The sequence below is a fragment of the Dendrobates tinctorius genome, unplaced genomic scaffold (assembly GCF_039654945.1).
Source record: "Dendrobates tinctorius isolate UK_male_01 unplaced genomic scaffold, ASM3965494v1 ptg000062l, whole genome shotgun sequence".
Taxonomy (NCBI): Eukaryota; Metazoa; Chordata; class Amphibia; order Anura; family Dendrobatidae; genus Dendrobates; species Dendrobates tinctorius.
The window spans coordinates 25,422,707-25,437,879 of record NW_027361730.1 but is presented as its reverse complement, the minus strand read 5'-3'; the positions used below and the strand labels follow the sequence as shown (position 1 = coordinate 25,437,879).

Here is a 15,173-nt window from a genome sequence, read left to right as displayed (position 1 = left end):
GTTTCAGGAAAACACTGCCAGCATTTCCTTGAAGTATCTTCTGCCTGCAAACCTGGTCGGGGTTCACTGGAGTTTAAAAGAAGCCATGTGCACATACCCTTAGGCTGCTGTCATACATTTTTCTCATATGTGAAATATGGTCTGTTTTATTTTTCAGTGTGCTGGATTCACGCGAGTCAGATTTTACAATCCTTGATGCATCTATTTTTCTAGTATGAAGTGAAAACATTTCTTCGCCTTTCCTACCCACTGAGCAATAAAATACACAGGATACAAATGATATCTGTGTACTATTCATTTTATTCAACAGGGCCACTGACTTGCATTGGTTAGGGTTATCCACAAAAGGGATCAAAGTAGGGCATGTCACTTTTTTTGGGAACAATCATTTGAACAGAACACATAGGGCCGGTTTAAACAAAGTGGGGCCCTGGGCAAAAGTTTAAAGTGGGGCCCTAAACACAAATTGCACCGTCACACAGAACATTTCAGTTGTATTTACATGCGCTGCCTTCAGGCTGTTAAAGGAGCCAGATTGACAATATAATAGTTGTTTGATGCTTGTTTCCCGGCCTCTTTACTCAGGATGACAAAAAATAAGGTGTTACTGAAAACGAAGATTTTTGTTCCGGCATAAACCATCTAATCACCCTATGAATAAGGAGCAATTTGCTCTTTTAGTATAATATGCCCTATAGTGCTCCACATAGTATAATGCACCCCCCATAGTCCCCCATATAGTATAATGCAACCCATAATGCAGCTGAAGGCTCCTTTTCCCATCATTTTCAACTATTGACATCAAGGAAAATGCTGATGCAGTTGAATTTGAGATGCCGGGTGGTGGTTGGGGTGCCCGGAGCCTACACTGGGCAACCCTTACTGACAAGGCTCCTTAGCGACTGCGTGATCTGGCGCTATTGCCAACATGCCACTGGCTGGAGTCCCATGAGGGAGTGGGATCCCCAGGAAAACATCTAGTTTGCCCCGTCCCAACGCGGGCCCTGAGCCCCTTCCCCCCAAAAAAACTGACATATGAAACTGGCCTTAGGCCACATTCACACATTCAGTATTTGGTCATCATTTTACTTTTGTATTTATAAGCCAAAATCAGGAGTGGACCGACCAGAAGAAAAGTATGATACATTTCTCGCCCACTCCTGATTTTGGCTTACAAATACTGATGCAAAATACTTAACGTGTGAACATGGGCTTAGGCTAAGCGCACACAATGTATGAACATGTGCATTTCTATGTAAAAACAATTCAGGACATGGTCAAATGTGGCATTTTTTAAGCTTTTTCTGGCACGGAAAACAAGCTGCGTTTTATAGTACCAGCAAATAGATTGTAATTTCAGAAATCTCATGTACACATGGCTTTTTTCTTCCTGAAAATTAGAGAACTGCAGTACTTTTGAAAATCTGCAGCATATTAATTCTTTCAGCGTTTTTTTTAAAGATTCTTTATCCATTGAAAGTAATGAAAAACTGCACAAATGCAGCATAAAATTCCTGAGATTTATTTTTTGGTGAAAAAAGACAGCTATCTAACAAGTACTGTAGACAAATCACAAATAAAATCCACCAGAAAAATGCAGCAAAACATAAAAAATACATAGCTGAATTTTAACTGCCAGGAGAGAAAGTTTTGGCTGCAGTAAAAAACAAAAAACAATAAAAACCCCTTCTTAACATAAAGATTCGGGCCCAATTAAATAAATAAACAAACCCATACTTACCTCCCTACCGACTCTATTCCCGCGGTACCAAATCTGTGATATAGTGGAATGCCCGATACCCAATCAGCGCTGGCGTACCGGCCCCGCCTCCTGTCAAAATGAACAGGAAGAGGAAGTCCGAGATCAGCTGCAGCCCGGACTTCCGCTCTATGTTCAATTTGGCCAAAGGCGGAGACAGTGAGTAGTGAACAACCCCTTTGAATGGAACATAAAAAAAAAAAATGGAAAAATGCTAGTAGAAAAAATGCCAGTAGACACCCGAAATCAATGGAAAAGCACAAAGGAAAAAAATAGTTGGGGTCAAAAAGCGATTGAAAGGGTTTTCTCACAAACTACGTTTTAATTTACCTTGGAATAAAAATAACTTCCACAATTCAATGTGTTAAAAAAAAATAGTTCCTGTGCCGAGAATTTTAGAAATGTGCCCCTGAAATGTTTTACCTCACAGAAACAATCAGCTGTGATCCTATGGTGTCCTATCTATATACTATTTTGCATCTACCTCTGCCCAGGAGCTGTGGTGTGATCAGACCATTTTCCTGTACGGTCAGACACGGCCATTACACAGCAGGGGCACATTTATAAGATTATCTCAGCACAGGAACATTTTACTTTTAAAACACATCCAATAGTGGAACTAAACCCCTTCATGACCCAGCCTATTTTGACCTTAACGACCTGACCATTTTTTGCAATTCTGACCAATGTCCCTTTATGAGGTAATAACTCAGGAACGCTTCAACGCATCCTAGCGATTCCGAGATTTTTTTTTTGTGCCATATTGGGCTTCATGTTAGTGGTAAATTTAGGTCGATAATTTTTGCGTTTATTTGTGAAAAAAATGGAAATTTGGTGAAAATTTTGAATTTTTATTCTGTTAAACCAGAGAGTTATGTGACACAAAATAGTTAATAAATAACATTTCCCACATGTCTACTTTACATCAGCACAATTTTGGAAACAACATTTTTTTTCGTTAGGAAGTTATAAGGGTTAAAAGTTGACCAGCAATTTCTCATTTTTACAACAAAATTTACAAAACCATTTTTTTAGGGACCACCTCACATTTGAAATGACTTTGAGGGGTCTATGTGACAGAAAATACCAAAAAGTGACACCATTCTAAAAACTGTACCCCTCAAGCTACCGTATATACTCGAATATAAGCCGAGATTTTCAGCCCAATTTTTTGGGCTGAAAGTCTCCCTCTCGGCTTATATTCGAGTCATAGACACCGGGGGGTCAGGTCATACTTACCCGTCCTGACGCTGTCTCTTGAGCCCCCAGCTTCTCCCCGTGCTCTCTCTTCCTGCCTTCAGCGGTCACGTGGTGCCGCTCATTAAAACTCATGAATATGCGCATATTCATGAGTTTTAATGAGCGGTATCACGTGACCGCTGAACGCAGGAAGAGAGAGCGCGGAGAAGCTGGGGGCTCAAGAGACAGCGTCAGGACGGGTAAGTATAGCGATACTCACCTGTCCTGCGTCTATGGCTGCTTGCTGCTGTCTGCCATCGGTCAGTGACTTCAGACAGCAGAGGGCGCGGTGACGTGGTTAGTGCGCGCCGCGCCCCCTGCAGTCTGAACGTCACTGACTGATGACGTGGCAGATAGCGGTGAGCAACCATGGACGCAGGACAGGTGAGAATCTGACACCCAGCGACGGAGAGGTGAGTATGTCTTTTTTTATTTTTACATGCAGCAGCAGCGGCAGCACATGGGGGAATCATCTATGGAGCTTCTTATGGGGGCAGCCTATGGGGGCATAATCTAAGGAGCTTCTTATGGGGGCAGCATAAGGGGGAATAATCTAAGGAGCTTCTTATGGGGGCAGCATAAGGGGGAATAATCTAAGGAGCTTCTTATGGGAGCAGCATATGGGGGAATAATCTATGGAGCTTCTTATGGGGGCAGCATATGGAGGAATAATCTATGGAGCATTTCACACCCTAGGCTTATACTCGAGTCAATAAGTTTTCCCAGTTTTTTGTGGCAAAATTAGGGGGGTCGGCTTATACTCGGGTCGGCTTATACTCGAGTATATACGGTACTCAAAACTACATTCAAGAAGATTATTAACCCTTCAGGTGCTTCACAGGAACTAAAGCAACATGGAATGAAAAAATGGACATTTTAATTTTTCCAGCCAAAATTTTCTTTTAGCATCAGTTTTTTCATTTTCACATGGGTAACAGGATAAAATGTATCCTAAAATTTGTTGGGCAATTTCTCCTGAGTACACCAATACCTCATATGTGGTCATAAACCACTGTTTGGGCGCACGGCAGGGCTCAGAAGGCAAGGAGCGCCATTTTACTTTTTGAATGGAAAATATGCTTGAATATTTAGCGGTTGCCATTTCGCATTTGGAGAGCACCTGTGTGCCTAAACATTGGAGCTCCCCCGCAAGTGACCCCATTTTGGAAACTAGACCCTCCAAGGAACTTATCTAGATGCATAGTGAGCACTTTGACCCCCAGGTGCTTCACAAATTGATCCGTTAAAAAAAAAAAAGTACTTTTTTTTTTTTTTTTTCTCCCCCACAAAAATTTTATTTAGCCTCAGTTTTTTCATTTTCACATGGGCAACAGGATAACATGGATCCTAAAATTTGTTGGGGAATTTCTCCTGAGTACACCGATACCTTATATGTGGTCATACACCACTGTTTGGGCGCACGGCAGGTTCCGGAAGGGAAGGAGCACAATCTGACTTTTTGATTGGAAAATTAGCTCCAATCGTTAGCGGACACCATGTCGCATTTGGAGAGCCCCTGTGTGCCTAAACCTTGGAGCTCCCCCACAAGTGACCCCATTTTGGAAACTAGACCCCCGAAGGAACTTATCTAGATGTGTGGTGAGCACTTTGAACCCCCAAGTGCTTCACAGAAGTTTATAACGCAGAGCAGTGAAAATAAAAAAATCATTTTTTTTTGCTCAAAAACGATTTTTTAGCCCGCTATTTTTTATTTTCACAAGGCTAACAGGAGAAATTGAACCACAAAAGTTGTTGTGCAATTTGTCCTGAGTACACCGATACCCCATATGTGGGGGGGGGGGGGGGAACTACTGTTTGGGAGCACGGGAGAGCTCAGAAGGGAAGGAGCGCCATTTTGGAATGCAGACTTTGATGGAATGTTCTGCGGGAGTCATGTTGCGTTTGCAGAGCCCCTGTGTGCCTAAACAGTAGAAACCCCCACAAGTGACCCCATTTTGGAAACTAGAACCCCCAAGGAGCTTATCTAGATGTGTAGTGAGCACTCTGAATCCCCAAGTGCTTCACAGAAATTTATAATGCAGAGCCATGAAAATAAAAAAATATTTTTTTTTCCTCAAAAATGATTTTTTAGCCCGCTATTTTTTGTTTTCCCAAGGGTAACAGGATAAATTGGACCCCAAAAGTTGTTGTCCAGTTTGTCCTGAGTACACTGGTACCCCATATGTGGGGGGAACCACTGTTTCAGCGCACGGCATGGCTCAGAAGGGAAGGAGCGTCATTTGACTTTTTGAATGGAAAATTAGCTCCAATCGTTAGCGGACACCATGTCGTGTTTGCAGAGCCCCTGTGTGCGTAAACTTTGGAGCTCCCCCACAAATGACCCCATTTTGGAAACTAGACCCCCTAAGGAACTTATCTAGATGCATAGTGAGCACTTTGTACCCCCAGGTGCTACACAGAAGTTTATAACGCAGAGCCGTTAAAATAAAAATATTTTTTTTCCCCTCAAAAAATAAATTTTTAGCCTGCTATTTTTTATTTTCACAAGGGTAACAGGATAAATTGGACCCCAAAAGTTGTTGCCCAGTGTGTCCTGAGTACGCTGGTACCCCATAAGTGGGGGGGGGGGAAACCACTGTTTGGGCACACGTTGGGGCTCGGAAGGGAAGTAGTGACACTTTGAAATGAAGACTTGATGGAATGGTCTGTGGGCGTCATGCTACGTTTGCAGAGCCCCTGATGTACCTAAACAGTGGAAACCCCCCACAAGTGACCCCATTTTGGAAACTAGACCCCCCAAGGAACTTATCTAGATGTGTGGTGAGCACGTTGAACCCCCAAGTGCTTCACAGAAGTTTATAACGCAGAACTGTGAAAATAAAAAATCATTTTTTTTTCCACAAAAATAATTATTTTAGCCCCCATGTTTTTATTTTCTCAAGGGTAACAGGAGAAATTAGACCCCCAAAGTTGTTGTGCAATTTTTCCTGAGTACCCTGATATCCCATAAGTGGGGGTGCACCACTGTTTGGGAACATGTCGGGGCTCGAAATGGAGAGAGCACCGTTTGACTTTTTGAACGCAAAATTGGCTGGAATAAATGGTGGCTCCATGTCGCGTTTGGAGACCCCGTGATGTGCCTAAACAGTGGAAACCCCTCAATTCTATCTCCAAACCTAACCCCAACACACCCCTAACCCTAATCCCAACCCTAATCATAACCCTAACCTCAACCCTAATACCAACACACCCCTAACGAAATCCCAACTCTAACCCTAACCACAAGCCTAACCGTAATCCCAACCCAACCCTAACCCTAATCCCAATTACAACCCTTAGTCCAGCCCTAACCCTTAGTCCAACCCTAGCCCTAACCCTTAGTCCAACCCTAGCCCTAACCCTTAGTCCAACCCTAGCCCTAACCCTTAGTCCAACCCTAGCCCTAACCCTTAGTCCAACCCTAGCCCTAACCCTTAGTCCAACCCTAGCCCTAACCCTTAGTCCAACCCTAGCCCTAACCCTTAGTCCAACCCTAGCCCTAACCCTTAGTCCAACCCTAGCCCTAACCCTTAGTCCAACCCTAGCCCTAACCCTTAGTCCAACCCTAGCCCTAACCCTTAGTCCAACCCTAGCCCTAACCCTTAGTCCAACCCTAGCCCTAACCCTTAGTCCAACCCTAGCCCTAACCCTTAGTCCAACCCTAGCCCTAACCCTTAGTCCAACCCTAGCCCTAACCCTTAGTCCAACCCTAGCCCTAACCCTTAGTCCAACCCTAGCCCTAACCCTTAGTCCAACCCTAGCCCTAACCCTTAGTCCAACCCTAGCCCTAACCCTTAGTCCAACCCTAGCCCTAACCCTTAGTCCAACCCTAGCCCTAGCGGAAAATTAAAAAAAAATATATTTTGTTTTTTTATTATTTGTCCCTACCTATGGGGGTGATAAGGGGGGCGGTGATTTACTTTTTTTTTTTATTTTGATCACTATGAAAGTTTATTATAGTGATCAAAATAAATGAATGAATCTGCAGCGTTGCAGATTCGATTCGGCGCACTGCGCATGCGCCCGCCATCTTCCAAGATGGCGGCTCCCATGACGCTGGACGGCGGGACACCGGGACGGATAGCGGGAGATCGGAGGCACAAAGGAGGGTGAGAGGGGGTGATCGGAGGGCTGAGGGGGTGATCGGAGGGCTGGGGGGGCAGATTATGACGGCGGCTGCCGATCGGTGCCGTCACACGGTGGCGGCAGCCGATCGGTGCCGTCAGTCGGTGTGTGTGTGTGTGTGTGTGTGTGTGTGTGTGTGGGGGGGGGGGGGTTGGGTCTCGGTGTCCAGCCATGTCCGATGCTATTTCAGCATCGGCCATGGCTGGATTGTAATATTTCACCAATTTTCATTGGTGAAATATTACAATCGCTCTGATTAGCAGTTTCACTTTTAACAGCCAATCAGAGCGATCGTGGGGGCTAAGCCACACCCCCAGGTGTTAACGCTGAAGGGTCCTTTGTGTGCGGGTCGGGTGACCTTTCAGTGACCCCGGTCACCCGACCCGCAGGGGGGCAATCAATTCATGACGCCACATAGGCGTCATGGGTCGTATTGTCACAACTTTTCATGACGCCTACGTGGCGTCAAAGGTCGTGAAGGGGTTAATATTATTAAAAAAATATATTGATGAAAATTAACTTTGTTTGTGGAAAATCCCCTTTAACCCCTTATCGCCCAGAGGTATTTTTGCTTTTACGTCCACGTCCTTCTTCCCAGAGATACAACTTTATTTTTTGGTCAATATGGCCATGTGAGGGCTTGTTTTTAGCGAGACGAGTTGTACTTTTGAATGACACCATTGGTGTTAACATATCATGTACTGGAAAATAGGGGAAAAAAATCCAAGTATGCTGAAATTACCAAAAAAGTGCAATTCCACAGGTTGTTTTTTTTTTTTACCATGTTCACTAAATGCTAAAACCGACCTGCCATTATAATTCTCTAGGTCATTACGAGTACATAGACACCAAACATGTCTAGGTTCTTTTTATTTAAGTGGTGAAAAAAAAAAATCAAAAATTTGTTTAAAAAAAAAAATTGGCGCCATTTCAGAGCTGTAGTGTCTCCATTTTTTGTGATCTGGGGTCCAGTGAGTACTTAATTTTTGCGCGCCGAGCTCACTTTTTTAATACCATTTTGGTATAGATACGATCTTTTGATCACCCGTTGTTGCATTTTATTGCAATGTAAACATACTGATCTCTGTAGTGATTAGACTACATAAAGATGGAATTTAATCAGGAAAAATATTAAAATAAAATTACTTTATTTCAAAAACATATATAAATGGATAAAAAAAACAAGATGCTTCAAACCATAAAGCAGAAGAGGTTAGCTGAAGCAGCATGCAAAAATACACAGGAATAAAAGTGTGATCAAATATGATATATTATTCTATCTGGACACATATGATACCAATATGCCGCTAATAAAATTCAAGATATAATCAGCATAATTTTATGTGGAAAATACACAATGTACCATATAAAAGAATTATATGCACAACTACAGTAAATATCACCAGTCAGATGGTAATCAAGATGGTCTAAGTAGCCTATATGTTGCAATATATACATGTGGAATTCAAAAAGAATGATCCATTATGTCCTAAATATCATTGCATAGAAACGCTATGTGTATGGAGTAATCACATAACTACCAACATATGGGTCTAATAATGGCCACAATAGTTAAAGTTCCTAGGATGAGGAGGTGCATTGCAATAATAAAGATATACCGTATATAGATAATGACAGCTGCTATCCGTGTGTCTCCATTAATAGTTACAGGCGATTGGGTATTCTGCCTATGTCCTACACATATTACCTGTATTAAAGCTGCTTCCACAGGTGAGATGCCAAGTGGCACACTAAGGCTATGTGCACACACTGCAGATTCACCTGTGGGTTTTTTCCCGCGGAACTGCAGGTAAAGTGACCTGCGGTTTGGCCTGCGGTTTTGCCCTGCGGTTTCACACCTCTACTATGTTAAAGGTGTGAAACCGCAGAAAAACTAACGCTATGTGCACACACTGCGGATTGGTCTGCGGATTTTTATCTGCAGAACCACAGGTAAGTCCGCAGGTAAAATACCTGCGGTTTGCCACCTGGACAATGGAATAGGTGGTAAACCGCAGCAGAATCCGCAGAAATAATTGACATGTCAATTGTTTCTGCAGATTCAAAACCGCAGCTTTTCCACAGTTAAAAATACGCAGCGTGTGCACAGCAGAATGTTAATCCCATAGGATAATATGTTACTGTACACTGTCTGCAGAACTGCTGCAGTTCTGCTGCGGCTATGTGCACACGCTGCGGATTCACCCGCGGATTTGTATCTGCAGATCCGCAGGTAAACCGCAGCTAAAATGACCTGCGGTTTTACCTGCGGATTGGCCAGCGGTTTTCCCCTGCGGTTTGCCACCTGGACAATGGAATAGGTGGCAAACCGCAGTGGAATCCGCAGAAAGAATTGACATGTCAACTCTTTCTGCGGATTCAAAACCGCAGCTTTTCCGCAGTTGAAAAACCACAGCATGTGCACAGCAGAATGTAAATCACATAGACTTACATGGTACAGTACACGGTCTACAGAAATGCTGCAGATCCGCAGCGTGTGCACATAGCCTAACACTCCTGACCCCCATTTATATATGTTTTTGAAATAAAGTAATTTATTTTAATATTTTTCCTGAAATGCTCACTTGCTATGACCGCCGACCACCGGGCGGCACTCATAGCAATTCAGCAATGACAACCACAGAGGTCTGCTAGAGACCTCTAGTTGTCATGCCAACCCATTGGTGACCCACGATCATATGATGGGGCCACCGATGGACGGGATTAGTGACGTACTTCCGGTAAGCACAAGTTAAATGCCTCTGTCAATTTCTGACAGCAGCATTTAACTAGTTAACAGCCGCATGTCCACTGTATGTATCAGCTGACGTGCCTGGAAAAGTGTGGGCTCAGCGCCAGAGCCCATACCAAACAAGGGGAGTCCGACATCGGCAATGTCGGAAAGGGGTTAAGCAAGAGCTTAAAAACAACTAAGGACATAGCCTGAATCATCATCCTCTTGGAAAACTCTTTGAGGCTGTGTGCCCACGTAGCGATTTTTAAGCGTTTTTGCCGCAATTTTCGGTGCGAAAATGTTTAAAAATCGTGTACAGAACGCCCCCCATGCATTCCTATGGCATTCCGCACATGCTGTGCTAATGCTGTGCTTTTTTCCGCGGCGGAATCGCATCGCAGAAAAAAAAAAAAAAAAAAGAAATCGCAGCATGCTCATTCTTTTGTGCGGAATCGCAAACAATTGCCGCGATTCCACACCCATAGGAATGCATGAGAATCGCTTCCCGCATGTGGCTATGCCCACCATGCGGGAAGTTAAGCGTCTCATGTGCGGTTGGTACCCACGGTGTGGAGGAGAGGAGACTGTCCTCCAGGCCCTGGGTACCATACCCCTGTAAAAAAAAAAAAAAAAAAAAAAAAAAATCGGGGTATATTTACCTTCCGGCGTCCCGCGCTGCATTCCCGTACCATAGCGTTCCCAGTAATGCCTTGTGGCAAGGTCCTGTGATGACGTGGTCTCGCGAGATCGCTATAGCAACGCGAGACTACGTCATCACTGGTCTCGCAAGGCATTACTGGGAATGCTGAGGCCCGGGATGGCAGCGCGGGACGCCGGAAGGTAAATATACCCCGGTTTTTTTATTTTTTTTAGCATTTTAACTTTCTATCTTTTACTATTGATGCCGCATAGGCGGCCTCAATAGTAAAAACCTGGTCACACTTGTCAAACACTATGTTTGACGAGTGTGACCAACCTGTCAATCACTTTCCAAGCGATGCTTCAAATCGCTTGGAAACTGCTTGAATATCGCATGCGAAAATCGCGATCATAATCGCGGTGAAATTGCGCAGAAAAAAACGTGCGATTTCTGGGAAGGAGTCCGGTTTTTAGTGAGCGTTTTAAAATGCTACGTGGGCACATAGCCTGAGGGTGCACCTGAGTGTAAAATACTTAAATCATTCCTCCACACATCCCGAGTTCTTGCTCTTATTTTATTCCAGCTGCTCCCTTGAATTTTCTATGTGTTTTTTATTTTATTTTTTTTTAATCCACGGTACGGTTCCAGAAATGTGGCCCTCTTATTCAGTACTAATTTTTAAGACCATTACCAAAGGGAAGTGGCTGATTGGATTCTCTAGGGGCATGTCAGTAGCTGCTCAGCATCATTAACCTGCGAGCAACATCTTATTGACCATAAAAATTTGCACTAAATAAAAAAGGCTCATATCTCTGGAAATGGAAAAAAACAAAATACAACAACAACTACAACAAAGCAGTAATTCTGGAGCAGTGGGGATAAAATAACAGCTAAAACACAGTCACTTTTGGTCCTCTGGCTCTGTGCACGTTAGCAATCAAAAAAAAAAAAAAAAAATATCACAAACAAAAAATAAAAAGCAAAGTAAAATTAGACACTTCAAAGAACAAGCAATCACATGATTTTACACAAGATTTTATTGATGCAACTTCTGCAAACTAGCTGGCTGTGCCACTACCAGTAAATAGAGATGAGCGAGCACTAAAATGCTCATAACTCGAACAGACCTATTCCTAATGCTCGTTTCCAATAACAAGTATAATGAGGTCAATGGTAAATCCGAGCAATTTTCCGTCAGACCCTACAAAAAGGTCTGGGGGGCAGTGAAAATTGTGAAATGAATGGAAAAAGTGCTAAATGGAAGGAGAACAGCATGAACAAAACCCCTGTAAGCATCTCTGACTCCCAGATCGTTGCTGAGAACAATGGTACTCCACTCCAAGGAGTGACAATAAAACATTCCAAACTGACGAGAAATTGCATTTTACAGGAAAAAAATGTTAAACATTTTTTCCTGTAAAATGACGTGTATATAAGACAACATTTAAGAAGGATTTTTAAAAAGAATAATTTAAGTAAACCACAATAACTGCCAAAAATGTGATGTAAAAGGGAAACAGATACACCATGTATTAGACAAAGGGGGGCCTCATACACATACTGTTCAAATTGTCATCTAGTGGTACTCCTAGACTAATAAAAGGCTATGCAGCTAAGTGCAAAGCCTGCCAAAAATTACAAACAGGGTTATCTATACACCCTAGAAGGTCCCAAAAGTAGCACATCATTCAAATATTGCTAGTAAAGTATAACTGTGGTACTCCTACTCAAACGTTCTGCACAGTGCAAAGCCTGCCACAAATTACAAGCAGCGTCATCTATACACCCTTGAAGGCAACAACTGGAAGGCCTGATTAAAATATTAAGAAAGTGTACACCTGTAGCAGGCCAATTGTGTTTTTTATTTCAAACCAACAAAATTTCACACAAAGCAGGTTCTACAGTATATATGACAATAGTTAATTTTTTTGACCAAAAATATTTTGTAAGTTTTACCAGGCAAAGCAGTTTGAAAATTTTAATACACTGTAGTTTTACACAAAGCATGTTAAACTGTATGCATGAATTATTGAATCCATGAACATTTTTTCCAAGCTTTTTTATTTTTAAATAACACCAAAATGTAACAAAGTACGTAAAACTGTGTGGATAATTAATTGAATCCAGACAAATTTGTGACTGCTTTTTTTTGTAGTGTTACATATATCGAAATGTACTCAAGAAGACGTAATACTCTACAGGTGAGGAACATAATAGCGAAAAAGTTTTGATCAACTTTTTTTTTTTTTTAAGGGTTATATACCAACAAAATGTACCCCCAGAACACGTAATACTCTATGGATAAGTAACTGAATCCATATAAATTTTTTACTATTTTTTTTGGAGGGTTAGATATCACAGAAATTTACCCCAGACCATGGAATAGAAATTTAAGCCAGCAAATATTTTTTAAGACTTTGAGTTTTACATCCCACCTTAATGTACCAATAACCGCGTTAAACTGTATGGATGATTAATTGAATTTGGAACAAATATTTTGAAAGTGTAGTTTTTGTACTTCTACACTCAAAGGCTTTGCACAAATTGCCAAGCCAGGAAAAATTTTTAAAGAAGAGTAATTCAATAAACCTCTTCAGGTGTCTGCTGCTTATTCTCCTTCCACAGGAGGAGGCTGGGCGACCGCATTCACTTGCTTCCTGGAGCCCGGTTTACAGGGTTGTAAAACACTCGGCATACGGTAGTGTCGGAGCACCGCCAGTCTTGTGTCACCTGCAAAATCGGCTGCTCTCAAATAGGAGGTGGGGGAAACCCAAGGACAGTATCCTCACTGTCTCGAGAAGCCTCAAGCAGGCCTGTTAATTCCTCTAGAAGGGTTCATCCTACTCCCTTTTCTTTGATGATCACACCCACTGCATACCAGCTATGTTGCCTATCCATTTTGAGGAAGATAACCCTGGTTCCAGCCGTCAGCTATTGCAGCCTTCGATACAAGTGTTATGTCTCTACTGCCCAATGGCTAAATGAGATGCGATGACGGGTCCCAAACTCTTCAAAGGACTCCTTTCTCCGCTGAAGGTCTTAAGTAACATCCCACCTCCCAATATGTCAACTCTCGGTACTTTGCAGCTAGTGGGCCTGATAACATTTATAAAGACCTGGTCCAGGCTCGCCTCCTTGTCTCTTCCGACTAGCCTAGGACCCACAGTCTGGTCACCAGTTCCTAGATCTCCCGTCCGCAGGAACCTCAGCGGTAAAGGATGCGTCCTGCGTTCAGGCCTTGACGGTTCCGGGAAATCATTCAACAGGCTACTACGACCTATGCTGTTGCGCAAACTTACTCTGGCTCCAATATTCCTCCGGTCATTCCCTGAGAAGTCTCGAGTGGTTCTGCCATCTTTATCGCCCAGTAATCCAGGTCACTCTATATGCTCCGGCAACCCTATCTCTCCCTCCCTAGAGTATATGCAGAATGTGTGCGATACCAACATCAAAGCAAACCATTAGCCTTTAGGAGGACTGTTGATACTGGTGATGAAGCATCATACTAACTAACACTACAGGCCTCTGATTCGTTATACTGTGCACACAGGCCTAGACAAGCACTCTCTCCCTCCAATACGAAATAAATATCACAGAGCCGTGTAATGGCGTCAGTGTGGCGAACCAGGTAGTGCCTGTTCTTTTATAACCCCTGATTATGTCAGACGGCCAGCCAATCACAGTAATGCCACAACCAAGATGGCTATGGCATTACAGTGACTCACAGGTAATTCCCGCACGCTTATTGGTGAGAATTAGAGTTTTAAATCGAGCATCACCCAATGTTTGCCGAGTAATGAGAACATTCAGTCACCCAGATACTCAAGTGATATCTGACTATCACTGAGAACATTCGTTCATCTCCACTAGTTAGGATAAGTTCAGACAAGTATATCTAAAAAAATATATACAATTTGAGTGTTATTAATGCAAGCTGTATTGCTGGTTTTTCACCACTGGATTATATCACCTGTCTGGAGATTCATGCTGCCCAAACCACTGGCAGCATGAATTAGACAATGGCTCTGTCATTTCAGCCAGTGTATTACTACAAAATGCTGCATCATTTACAGATACAACATAATTTGAAAAGATGGCATCTCAGATGGCTAGTCGTAGGCAGGTCCTTGGTGGCTTCACATCACCCTACTCCTCTTAGATTACGTTCCCACCATGCTCTTTTGGTATGTTTTTGATGCTGCACATTTTCTGCATCCATCAAGTAAAATTGGTTACTTGCATTATAAGCAGCGTCAAAAACTCACCAAAAAGTCATTGTGGGAACGTAGCCTGAAGGGCTCATGCAGACAAGCACATGACCTATGCTGTCCAATTTTTGATAGGATAGCACACTGACCCATGTTATTCTATAGGGCTGTTCAGTTGAACTATTTTTTCAGGAGGAAAAAAAAAATAGCATGCACTACTTTCTTCCAAGTCTTCAATGAAACTCACCCATTCAAATCTATGGTTGCAGGGGAAAAAAAAATTTCAAGGACGGATCCCGATCGGAGGACACTGGAGTGGCATCTGATTTTTTTAAGGATAAGTTTCTATTAGAGACCTAAGACACTGTATTTCGTCATGTCCATTTTTAGTGTAGCTGGATGAAAACGGACTGCACACTTATGTAGAAAACGCGCACATGGATGAAAATTAGAAGTTGTGCTCTCAGT

At 42.7% G+C, this 15,173-nt stretch overlaps 1 protein-coding gene across 2 annotated transcripts in view; it reads right to left on the bottom strand.

Annotated features, from left to right (window-relative positions):
• The window catches only part of VPS13C (vacuolar protein sorting 13 homolog C), a 518,321-nt gene that overhangs the window by 502,270 nt on the left and 878 nt on the right, over positions 1-15,173 (bottom strand). The window lies entirely within an intron of this gene.